At 36.5% G+C, this 12,760-nt stretch overlaps 1 pseudogene; it reads left to right on the top strand.

Moving 5' to 3' along the window:
* Window positions 1–2,902: 2,902 nt before the first annotated feature.
* Window positions 2,903–11,354, top strand: LOC122061205 (annotated as a pseudogene).
* Window positions 11,355–12,760: the final 1,406 nt, after the last annotated feature.

Here is a 12,760-nt window from a genome sequence, read left to right as displayed (position 1 = left end):
TAGAATTTGCGTCTAGAATGCATTCTGACACCCCCCTCTTTTAAGAGAACAGAGTGTAATATACATATATATATATATATATATATTTTTTTTTTTTCATTAATAAGGTTCTCTTTGTTTCCCATAAAAAACAAAGATGTTAGGAAAATAACCATAAGTTATATTTGAAATAACTCAATTTCGAATGTCAAACTAAATAAAGCCATATGGAAAAAGGGGGAAGGGTTCCTCAACAATGCTAGTTTGGGGGAAAGATTCCCACACCATACCAACGGTGGCAAGGGAAACGGTATAATCTAGGCCCAAATGGTCAGATAGGAGAGAGAAAAAACAATTAAAAAGATCCATGTGAAATCGATAGTATACTCGCGTTGTTAGGAACTTTTTCCCTAGAAAAAAAAATTCTTTCGTATCACTATCTTAAAGCATTTTAATTATTGGAATGTATAAAATGAAAAAATATCCTTAAAAATCATAGTGGAAGCATTACAAATATCAATACAAAATTGTGACAATAATCATTACCTTCTTATTTTATATGAAGTGAAATAACTTATTAGTACATCCAAATTAGGGTTAGAGTTTTTTTTTTTTTTAATTGTTTTAATTATTACCAAAACTACAATATGACCAAATCGTTAGTATGCCTAAGAAAAAATGAGGCAAAAAAGGGGAAGTTATGGACACAAAGAAGAAGAAGAAGAAATAGTGCTCCAAATAAGGGTGTTAATCGGTTCGGTTTTGGTTTAAACCGTATGGATCGGTTCGATTCACATTTATTTGGCTAAAACCATAACCGCACCATTTACTAAACGGTTTCGGTTTCTAAACGGTGTCGGTTTCACGATTTTAAATGGTTCACAATTGGTTTGTTATAACTTGCAACCATCTCTAAACTGAAGATCATAAACTTATCCAAAAATAATTGGCAACCACAAATAAGAGATTTTATATTAACGATGGTATGTCTTACTTTGATAATCTAGTATTATTTCTTTGCATGACCATTCTCAAACATATAAAATCAATATCATACAATATCCAAATCCAGCCTTCTACAACATAAAATATTAAAATGACAGGTGGTTCAGCCAAAACACCTCATCTGTGATAACAAATAGTAACATATATGGATTACAAGTTCATGATCTAAAGCCTTAACTTGAACTGAATTGCAATAAATCATACCAAAGTAGGATGGACACTTAATTTAATTGTTAACTATTATACGGATTACTGCCCTTGCTTTATTTAATTGTTGTACGGATTAATCGGATTGGTTTAAACGGTTTTAAACGGTTCAGTTTAAACGGTTTCAATTCGGTTTGAAACCAACAGGTTTTGTGGTTAAAACCGACCCGACCTGTTTAGCTAATCGGCCTAAAACTTGAAACTATAACCGCACCATTTACTAAATGATTATGTGGTTTCGGTGTAAATGGATCGATTTGATTTTGGTAAACGATTTTGATTACAAATTCACATCCTTGGCTCCATAACCACGAAGTAGTATTGTCGGTTGAGAATAGGTAATTCAAATCTTCTTAGTCACTCTAGATTCCTTCCACTCCCCATCCATATGCTTTTGCCTGCTTCATCCCGAAGGGATGGGCTCAGGGTAACAACTTCAATACTTTCCTATTATCATGTATTATGCATAAAGTGAGACAAACTTTCTTTGAATAACAATACTAACCCATCCTGTCATCATTGTATATTATACGTCTTAGCAAAGTTATCGTAACAAGGGAGGTTCTCTTAACACCCCAAAAAAAAAAAAAAAAAAAAAAGGAGGAATGAGAATAAATTTTATTTTAAATTGTTTAATGGATATAAATAAAAGTTAAACAGTGGATCCCTCTTTGGTATCAATTTTTTTTTTTGTTCACAAAAACAATTTTCATTGCATTTGATATCATTAATGGAACTTGTTTTTATTTACAAAAAAATGATAAAACACAAAAATAAAAAAGAGATCAAGAGTCATTTATGTGTTTTGGCCAAAATTGATTTTAGTTATTTTTACGTTGAACTTTGATAAGCATGTGCTTAAAGCCCCAACATAGTCATTGCGTTAAACAACGTAGTCATTTGTTTTGTAATTAAAAATCTAAATCCTTTGCCCCACTATTCTTCAGTCCAAAGTGGAGGAAGATGGGAGAAGGGAACACCTATTTACCCATTTATTTAAAAAATCATTTTGCACATTGGGATACCAAACTATTTCTCACAAAAAAACCATTTTTGTTAAGTAGTTATCAAACAATTTTTGTGTTTTAATAAAAAATGATTTTTATTAATGATTTTTGTTATATAAATAAAAATAAAAATGAAAAATGATATCAAAGAGCGATAGCTAAGGGCGAAAAGCCCTGTCCTACTGGCGTAGGAAATGTCAGTACACAGGCCCCAATGAAAGGGCACACCAGCATCTCCAGTGCCCTGGGCAGAGTCGTCTTTTCTCCGATCCTGTCTCTCTGGGCGTTTCCTGTACCAGCAGAACTGGTTTTTTTTTTTTTTAGAACAGGTTCTTTTTCCCAATAATTATTTAAGACACTACACTTCTGCAATGGGAATGTGGGATTCGATTACGAGACCGTTAGGATTTGAGTTTCGTTCCCGCGCTTTTTATTTGCATGTTTGAATCGAAGAGGTTATTCTCTTCCGCATCGAGAAATGTCATATTTCGTCAAAAGACGTCGCAGGTGATTTATTTATTTAGGGCTGCACTAGGGTTTTAGTTCTGCAATGCAGAGGTTGGAGGCTCATCATCTATGCCGGATTTTAACAAATCCGGGATTAATCCATGTTGATTCGTTGCTGCTACTGCCTCAATCGACACTCGATAGCCCCCCGCTTCTCTTATCATCCATTTCTGAGCCCAGGGTTTAGAAGCGTAATGGGGATTCGTGTGCTCGATCGGAGTTTATACATTTTGTTGAGTCTCATTCCAGATCTTCAAAGAATGTAAGTTAAGTGATATAAAACTCGATTTTTTTTCTTAAATTTTACTTTGAATATCGATAAGTGCTACCTTTTGCGTAATTTTGTTTGATCTATAGCTGTAAATTGAATTACATGTTAACTATTTCTTGTCGCATTTGAATCTCTTAGATATGGAGAGTTTGGTGCTTTAGGCATGATAAGCTGCCGGAGGAACTATGCAAGGAAGAATTAGATCAATCAGGCACTGTGAAAATGGACTGGATTTCAATTTTTCAGAAGGTTAGATTTACTCAGTCTCGGTCTTGGTTATTTATTTCATGTTTGAGCATTACTACTAGATTTTATGGACTTAAATTGTTACTTTCTAGTTCCTTTATATGGAAGAGATGTTGGCTTACTCTGTGTAGGTGTTCTTAAATTCTACAAAGAGCTGAAATTTCAATTTTTGGAATAGAAAATTGGCTTACAGTAGTCCAAATCCACAAGGCAGTTCTGGAGTCTCTATATGCCTTGTCCAAGTGGTCTATCACTGTCTTGTACTTTTCTGTCGCTTGATAACTTAGGGAACTGGAGCACGGTCCATCTACGATGTGCACTATCCTCGACTTCTATCGTTTGTGTACCTTCATCATTTTTGTCTTCATGTTGCCCATTAGCATGCACTTTTATTTACAATTGATATACTTAAGGGGAAATTCTATAGGACAGTCATACGCCCAACTATGATATATGGTGCAGAATGTTGGGCAATTAAGAAGTGACATATTGATAAGCTCTGTTAGCAGAGATGAGAATATTAAGATGGATGTGCAAAAAAACTAGGAAAGATAAGGTAAGGAATGACAGCATTAGAGTGTACTCGGGAGTTGCCCCGATTTATGATAAACTTCGGGAAAGTCGTTTGAGATAGTATGACCATGTTCAACGGAGGCCATTGGATGCACTAGTAAGGAGGAGTGATCTGATCCAAATAGAAGGATGTAAAAGAGCTCGGGGCATGCCAAAATTACCATAGGAGAAGTGGGGAGAAAACATATGCATAGATTAGGTCTTGCTCCAAGTATGACATCTAATAGGACGGATTGGATGTCCAGGATTCGGGTAGAAGACTCCATCTAGCTGTGTTCTACTTCGTTAAACAAAGTGATTCCTTCTTCTCTTATGAATAATGGTGGCCCTTTAGGATCTAAAAATTTTAAATACTTCGTTTTTCCTCTTTCTTTTTCAGTTTAATCACATTTTGTCAGTAACTTACTAGGAGTCCACTGAGCTAAGATAAGGAGGCTTGAGGTTCATGAAGATTTTCAAAACCTCCCAATATGTGCAAGGGATCTAACCAAGTTTCAACCTCTCTAATTCAATCTTATCTCTTTACGGACATATTGAGCCAAGATAAGAGGCACTTTGAGCATTGACGTACAAGTGTATTGAAAATGGATTGTTTTTACTATTGGTTGATGTGGTCCAAATTGCCACATGAGCATATCATTTTTGTAATTGTTGATGTTTGGACTAATGTTGGTTGCTAAAACCATTGAGGCACTGATAAACTGCCTCGATGGAAAGTGGTTTTGTGGGTTTATCTAAAGGTGGCAAGGGGGTCCTTGTTTTTGCATGGTGAAGTAGCAGTGTTCTCATCTAACAGGAAAGAGGAAAGAGACTTCATATACAAGAAAGAGGCATTTTTATTGATAACCGATGGAATAAGCATCAGGAGAGATTACAGTAGGAGACTCAATAAAAAGAGAACCTAAAGACTTAGGGGACTCAGATCCTAACCCGATAATGTCTTCGGTGTGATCGTCCTTCATCTCTGTGCAGAAGTGAAACTGGGCCAAACAACTTCTAGTTGGATGTGGCTCCGATTGCAGGTCCCATTAGGTGCAGAAATTGGATGCTCCTTAGATTAGTGTTGCTATTTCAGTATCAAATGATGCTTTGTTGCTCATGTAGGAAAAGTTCTCAATTTCGAATTCTTTTGATTTCAAATTTTGATAAGGATGTGTCTCGCCCAAGGCTACTCATGCCATCCTTGAGGAAATATAATTTTCCAATTTTTTTGCTAATTGCAATTACCTGGCTATGATCATAGCATTGTTGACCATCACAATTAGTTCTTATGCCGCATGTACTTATCATACAATCTCAAAAATTCCCTTCAAACCGGAGCTGGGTTATGGATCCATTATAAGTCAACTGGAAAGACTGATGCCCATTAAGTTAATGACCGTAGATTAATGCCTCGGGCAAAGTTCTGATAATGTCTCAATTAGTACGAGCACCTGTATCAGAGGAATATGAGGAATTTTCTCCATCATGATTAATACCTCACATGCTAAATATATAATCAAAGAAGGAATCCCTTTCTGCATTGGCAGTAGCATCAAACAAGGTTCACGGTATCGGGTTTCGACCAGGTTTGGACCTTTGGGGAGACCGAAATTTTGAGGATACCGGGGAATTTTTCTCGATATGGTGGAACTTAGGTTTCGACCCCCAAACAGTATTTTTTTTGTATGATTTTTTGTGTACAACCTATTTTAAACATTTCTAACACATTCACATCATTAGTTTAATAAAAAAAACACAAAGTTTTACTTGTGTGGTGAACCAAAGGTTCGATAATCATTACGTTGACTTGTTGGCTTAAATTTTGAAACTTTACTACATAATGACTATATATAGTCTATAATCTACATCAAAATATAAGTCATAATCCAAATGATCCAAAATAGATAAAAATATTACATCATCGATAGTTATCTATCAACACTGAACAGTAGTGACTCAATTACTCAACACTCGAAACTAGTGATTCAATTCCAAGTAAAGTGTCGAGGCGGTTCCATCCAAGTGGTGACTCACTACCCTCAAGGCACGCATGTTATCAGTTTTTAGCATTATTTAGTAAGCTATATATATCTTATATCATAAATAATAAACATTAAGCCACATCAAGTCATTAAAATCAACATTTAGCCGCATCAAATCATAAAAAAAAAACATAAAGTCACATTAAGTTATAAAGAATCAACATTTAGAGAAATGCTCTTGTTCTATAATAAGTTTGACTGGTCAGATGATTTTTATTTTTACATTAGACTTTTTGTATTAGGTATAACATAAAATCAACTTTCCAACAAGTCTAAGATTACTTAAATCTGAGTTGTAATGACATAGTTATATTCTGGTCAAACTTATTTTAAAGTGCGTGAATGCTGTTAAAATCGCCTGAATGAAAATGATTTTAGGGATATCAAAACAAAATATTATTTGGCCGGATTTTTGGTTTTTAGCAATGTTTTAACATTATAGGATTTATAAAATTTTCATAATTGAGAAAAACCCCAGTATTTAAAAGTTGAAAATCGCCCCTATAACCAAAATCCAGTTTTTGTTCTTGGACTGAGGGGTTGACTTTTTATCCTTTAGGAATTTGATTTTTAAACTATTTTTATTGGATTCAAATAGGGGGTATTTCCTTATTTATGAATAATATAGTAAATGAAACATTTACTTAAATGATATTTGACATAAATAAGTGTCAAAAAATGAAAATATCCCCTGTTTCCCCAAGCTTCCCACACTTGGGAGACAAAATGCACAAGAGAAGGTCGAAATTTTTGAAACATGGGAATTTTGGTCGAAACCTGTGGAAACCAGGTTGAAACAGGAGATTTTTTAAAATCCCCTATGGTTTTGTTTCGACCTGTGTCGAAACATGCGAAATTTCGCATGTTTCGCTTGAGTTTACGAACCATGGCATCAAAAGGGTTATTCCAAAGTCTTGGAGGAATTTACCCTCTTGAAACCCTGTTAAACTCACAGAGGTGAATCATTACATTTTCCCAAATATTTCTTCTAAATTCTATGTTAAAAGGATTTGCTAAGCTGTTTGAGATAATGAAATTTGTAGTAAGGCCAATGCACAATAAAATTGTCATTAGGATCTCATTTGGTCCTTGCTGCATGATGCGAATCCGGGTTCCAAGAACAGGAATCAAATCGCTTAGGGCCCACAATAATGACCAAATAACTCAACACAAAAATAAAATGGCAGAATTGTAAATACTAGGACTCTTGTAATAGGGTGGCAGACTTGTAAATAATCTGGAATTCCTAAGTGATAGAGGGGTCGGTCAAGTAAAGGGGACACAAGTGGGATTAAGAATAATGGAGATGGGCAATAGGGGAAAACAATAAATAAAGTACTTAAGAGAAAAAGGAAGGCTTTAAAGACTTGGGAGAATCGTGGGAGAGAGGAGTAGTCTTCTTCGCTGCTTCTCAAACCCAAGGCGGAAGTACCAGTTGCAGCTTCATTGAAGAAAACTTCTTCATTAGAGCTCTGTTTGATCTCACACTTTAGGCTAAGGTCCCCATGTCAGAAGCCTCTTGGATGCAGTCATGGATCACCCAAACAGTAAAGGAGAGGAGGAGATCTGAACCTGCAACTCAGGTCTGGCGATGGATGTTGTTTCAGATCTGGTTGCAGAGTTATAATTCACAAACCAGAAGTGTTTTCGACTTCAGATTCAGATATCTGAATTGCCTTAGGGCTGGCTACTGTTGCTCCAAGTTAAACGTACCAATAGCTTAGGGTATGATGGAGATGACCCACTTGTGTGGTGCTGCTAACGTTGCCCAGAATCAGAGTATATCCGATCAGAGTATAAACCGAAAGAACTAAAAGGATTAGGAAGAAGAAGAGAAGACAAAAGAGAGATTGCAGGGAAGAGAAGAAGAAGACTCAACAAAGAAGAAGAAGAAGAAGAAGAAGAAGAAGAAGAAGAAGAAGGAGATGGAGGTCACGGCAACCACTGTTAAGCCAATTAAACATTCAATTTCCAAAAATCTAAAACTGAGTTCTTCTCCATTACAGGGCTATTTAAAGAAAAAATAATGGCATAATTTTGGAAGCTAATTAAAAATGGAAACTAAACCTAGATAGCAACTAAAATAAAAATCAAATCTAAATAAAAGACTGTTAATCTAATCTCTAACCAATAAAGGAAGTAAATAAAAATCAAGTCAAAAGATAGCACTAATCCCTCGCCGAGCTGCATCACTGCATCTCCTGTGTCCAATGGAGAAGTAATCCACAGGATTGTGGGGAATAAAAAACTCAAGGGTTAGCACATATTTTTCTGCAGTAGGATCTTTCACAAGCTTGTTTTTTGCTCAGAGGGGCTGAATTTCCTTGATAGGCTCTGTAGGAACAAGTTCTTCATCTTGTTTTGCCCCTTTCTACTCCTTTTGTGGATGCACTGTTGTTGTTGCTTCAAGCCTTCAACCGGCTTTATAGAGCTTTTATGTTTCATCCCTTTCAAGACAATAGTTTGTTGTAGATGAGAGGACTTTAACGTATGCAAGTTCCCTTCATGATCAAGGACAACTTTCCTTTCTTCTAACCATGATTGGCCAACAATGATGACATTTTTGGAAGAAGGAAATATATGACATCTAGCACCATCACAGTAGGAAGAAACTGAAAATTGGATGAAAACTTGATGATCTCATGACTCATATGTTTTCGAAAACATCTCTACATAAACTACGAGACAAGATTCGTGTTTTTCCCTTTACCTATGAATGGGAAGAATTATTTCCATTTGGCAAACAAACTGTAGTCTTGAAATTAGAGGTATCCATGGCTAGGTTAGGCTCTGATACTAAGTTGATGCAGTCAGCCAACCTAGATTCCAGATTAAGAATAATTAGATCGGCTGCTCCACAGACCCAGATCTGAAATGTTTTTCTGATAAATCGGGGTTGAAAAAGCTCACTGGTTTGTTTATTTCAGTGGCATGGTAATCAATGGAGAAAAAGAAGAGAGGAGAAGACAACAAAAGAAAAGAAATCAGGTTTGGGATACCAATCCCATATGCCAAACTCAACAACTCTGAAACTCATAAAAAGAACTCATATTCTTTACTCTCCTTTTTTTCCCTTATTTTTTGGCCCTTAGAAGATTTGAACTCATGACCTCTTAATTGTGAGGTGTTGGCCTTTTGCCAATTGAGCAAACCCCCTTGGGGTCATATTCTTTACTAAAATTACCTTCAATTGACGGGGTGTATTAAATGTATTAAAAACTTCTTAAATTCCCAAATTGTCTCATAAGAGGGCTCCTTAGCACTCTTAGCACGATGAATAAATTAAATAGACTGAAAATATTAAATCTATCTCATTATTAAATATTCTTATCTAACCCAACTACTTAACTACTAATCCTGTGTAACCCTTGTGGGCCTAACTTTGGGCCTTATAATTGAACCCATCACATGGGGGGGGGGGAAAGAACCCACAACCATACAAACACGCCCTACTGTTGCCTCGTAAGTGCATTTCAACTCATATTTTGGTTAGATATTGATTGGGCTTAAGATCTTCATAGCTTCATTTGTGGTCGTATTCTCATCCATACTGACAAACCTGGACCAATTGACTAATGAGTTGCATGCTTGATTGACTAGCTTTTCTTTTTATTTCGATTAATATTCAGTTTTTATGAGGAAAAGTTTTCAGAATTAGATTAAAAAATGGAGTTGAAAGAAAAGGAGGGTTGGTAGGTGGGATTATAGTAGAAGCATGGACCACATGTTCAATGGTATTCACAACCCTATTTCTGTCCAAATGATGAATTATTGGCTTCGTATCCTTCAAACTGGAATGCTTTACGTTACAAGAGATGCCAGAGCTCATGTGTATAGATAGTATGTGGTAATAGACTGTGGATACTACTCAAGCTATTATACTTCTTCAAAATGTTGACTAGTTTATTATTTTGGATCTATTTTGGTATTTTTGGATAGTGATATTAGACATATCAGTGGAATTCTATGACAAGTCGAAGTGTTTGATGGTTTGATCCTGTTTCAGGCTGTAGATGCAGTTTTTAGAATACCCAGTAAACCTTGGTCTGTACCATGGACAGCAGAGACCATTTTTCAGGTGGGCATTTTTGTCACTTTTTATGATGTAACATCCAGAAATAAATGACTAAACAATATCCTTGGCCGCTGTGGGTACTTATGGTCAGGACTCCCAGAAGGTTTGTTTGGGACTTGCTCCTGAACTTCAACCTAATGCAGTGCAAAACTCTGCCATAGTTTGTTCAAGTACTCCACAATAGAGGTGATAACCAATTAATGGGTTTCCACCAAACATGGGATCCAAACCTTTCATGGAAACCCTACATATGGTTATAAAGTGTCTTGCAGAGTTAGTACAAGAGGAAAACAAGTGCAGAAATCTTTTATTGTAGCCAAGCACTGTTGTTAATAGTCCACTGACAGGATGAGTTAATATGGACTTGTTGTACAAGTTCGTTGGTATACTCTTAGTGCGTAGTTTAAAAAAAATCTAGGTAGCTTTTCAGGTCGACTCAAAGGAGTTGTTAATATGTAATAATCGCTATAAAATTTTGTTTTTATGAATTAACGGAATGCAAGCAGTTAAAACCCATTTGTTTCTGCAGGTTATACACTTATACTTCCTCGGGATTGCTTCATTCTGTTTTGTTGGATCTTGAATAACTCATTTCCATGCCCATGCAACTGGCTTTAGCAAGGAATCTCATGACATATAGAGGCCAAGCTCTGTACAGCCTTTTGACGGATGTGACCGAAGGCCTTGCTGGGTTTGCAATCCTTCATCACTGCCTCACAAAATTTCATTCCCTTTCATCTGATTGGTTTAGGTTCAGCCTGAGTGGGAACTGGCTGTTTGATGTTGGCTTGGGATGTCTCATGTTCCCTATGGTCAATTGGCTATCCAGGTCTACCTTGATCTGTTGCCATCACTCTATAATGCGTTGGGCAGTCAATTGTGGTTCGAGATCCAGTGGCAATGGCCCTCTATGTAATAGTAGTTTCAGTGTGGGAGGAGATTATCTTCCAGGGATTCCTTCTCCCTTCTTTGATGAGATACATGCCTGTATGGTGTTCAATCCTAGTAAGTTCATTGGCCTTCACCTTAGCCATTTCAATGCCCCAAATATGCTTCTTCTTATCTTCCTTGGGTGATGAGTGCTGTCTTTGCACAATCAAAGAAACTGTTAGCATCAATTCTGTTGCATAGCCTGTGGAATGGTTTGTTTTCTTAGATCTGATGAAATTGTATTTTTTGTTTGTCATTTGTAATTGTACATGAGGAACAATTGGTCACTATATCATCACCATGCTTGTGATGGTGTTAATAGGGTTGCCTAACATTGCCAAAATGCAGTCAACTGTTAGTTGATAGGGGACATAATTTGCTAAGGTTCAGCCCAACTTGGTTATTTATTTGCTTAATGTAACCCCAAAAACTGGATTGACTTCAGCATGATAGAATTTTACAAACCAATGGAAAAAAAGTTCTTTGAGATTATTCCTAGGAACTTGAATAGGTTAACTCATCTTATAGCTAAAATTTTCTCAGACTTGGTCTCATTATGTGGAGATTTCTTGTGGTTTTAGAATTAATCCATTAGTCTTTTGAGGAATGATATCAACTTCTCCAGGGAATTCATCCTGTGTGTTATTTACCATCCAAGTGGTTTACACTGATCTGATTGCTCCATCGACAAGTTTTGGTTTTTCTTTTTGGCAGGGAAAGTGAAATTTGGTCAGAGTAGTTTTTGGTGTCACACATTAATGTAGGAGTAGATTACAAAAGACTAACCCCCACAATGTGTAACCCCAAACAATACAATTTAAAAGAGATCTTAGAGAAAGGTAACAACTATATTAAACAACCCTTACAATAAACAAGCAACCCACATGAAACAAGCCCCAAAAGTGACAATCGGCCAGGAGAGAGAAAGTCTCCTGTGCAGGGTAATAAAGGGGATGGGCGGCTGCTGCTGTGAAGCTCAGAATGAGCTGAAAATTGGATCGATGGTAGTCCCTAAGGAGGGTACAAAAACCTAAAAAGATGAGGAGCTTTTGACGGAGGGATAAGGAGTTAATTACTTTCTTGATTTCAGGCTGAGGAGAGAGAAACAAGAGAAGTTTCTCATGAACAAGGCTGATTCCATAACTGTGTTCTAATGGGGATTGATGGTTCCTTTGAGGGCCTGGAACAGTCCTGCTGGATGTCTTTCTAGGCAGGTCACAGAATGGGGCAGCAATGGGGGTCGATTAACTTCAGTACTAGGAACTTCTTAGCTGGCCGATTCTATCTATAAATGCTTTAACAGGTCTGAACTTCTAATAACAGTAAACAGAAAATAGCAAAGGAAACAAAGTGATTAAACCAAGAAGAAACCAGGGAAGCGGGAGAGGAGGTGGCTATTTCAGCCTGGGTTTCTCACCCACAACTATCCTAGCTACTCTAAGCAAATAATTGCATTTCTTCTTTATTCAAATCTGAGAATTGAGAGTACATATGCTCCTCTATATATAGAGGGCTGAATAGCAATCATAACCTAATTAGGAGCTAGTCTTCAAGTAGGACTAGACAATACCTAATAGGAGTTGGACTCCAAATAGAACTAGGACTAGAACTCCAACATGGAGTAGGTAACTAACTAGTCATTCACTAATAGGAAAATCTAAACTGACTCAAACTGAAATAACAAAGGAAATAACTCAAAACATGACTCTAACTAACTAATGAATTAAATCCCGTTTTCCCATTTTCTACCCATATTTTAGGCTCATTAAAGTGACTCTTACAAAGAAAACTCATGGGATCAAAGACCCAACACATACATAACCCAACCCAATGCTTATTTGCAATAAAATAAGCCCATTAAGTGACTTATCTGCATCACACGTGGTTGTGATGTTTAAAGTAGTCACAAGATAGATTTGAGCCATCCATTGTCATG

This window comes from Macadamia integrifolia, chromosome 14 (assembly GCF_013358625.1).
Source record: "Macadamia integrifolia cultivar HAES 741 chromosome 14, SCU_Mint_v3, whole genome shotgun sequence".
Lineage (NCBI taxonomy): Eukaryota > Viridiplantae > Streptophyta > Magnoliopsida > Proteales > Proteaceae > Macadamia > Macadamia integrifolia.
The sequence above is the reverse complement of the archived record's forward strand: the minus strand, read 5'-3'. Positions and strand labels throughout refer to the sequence as shown.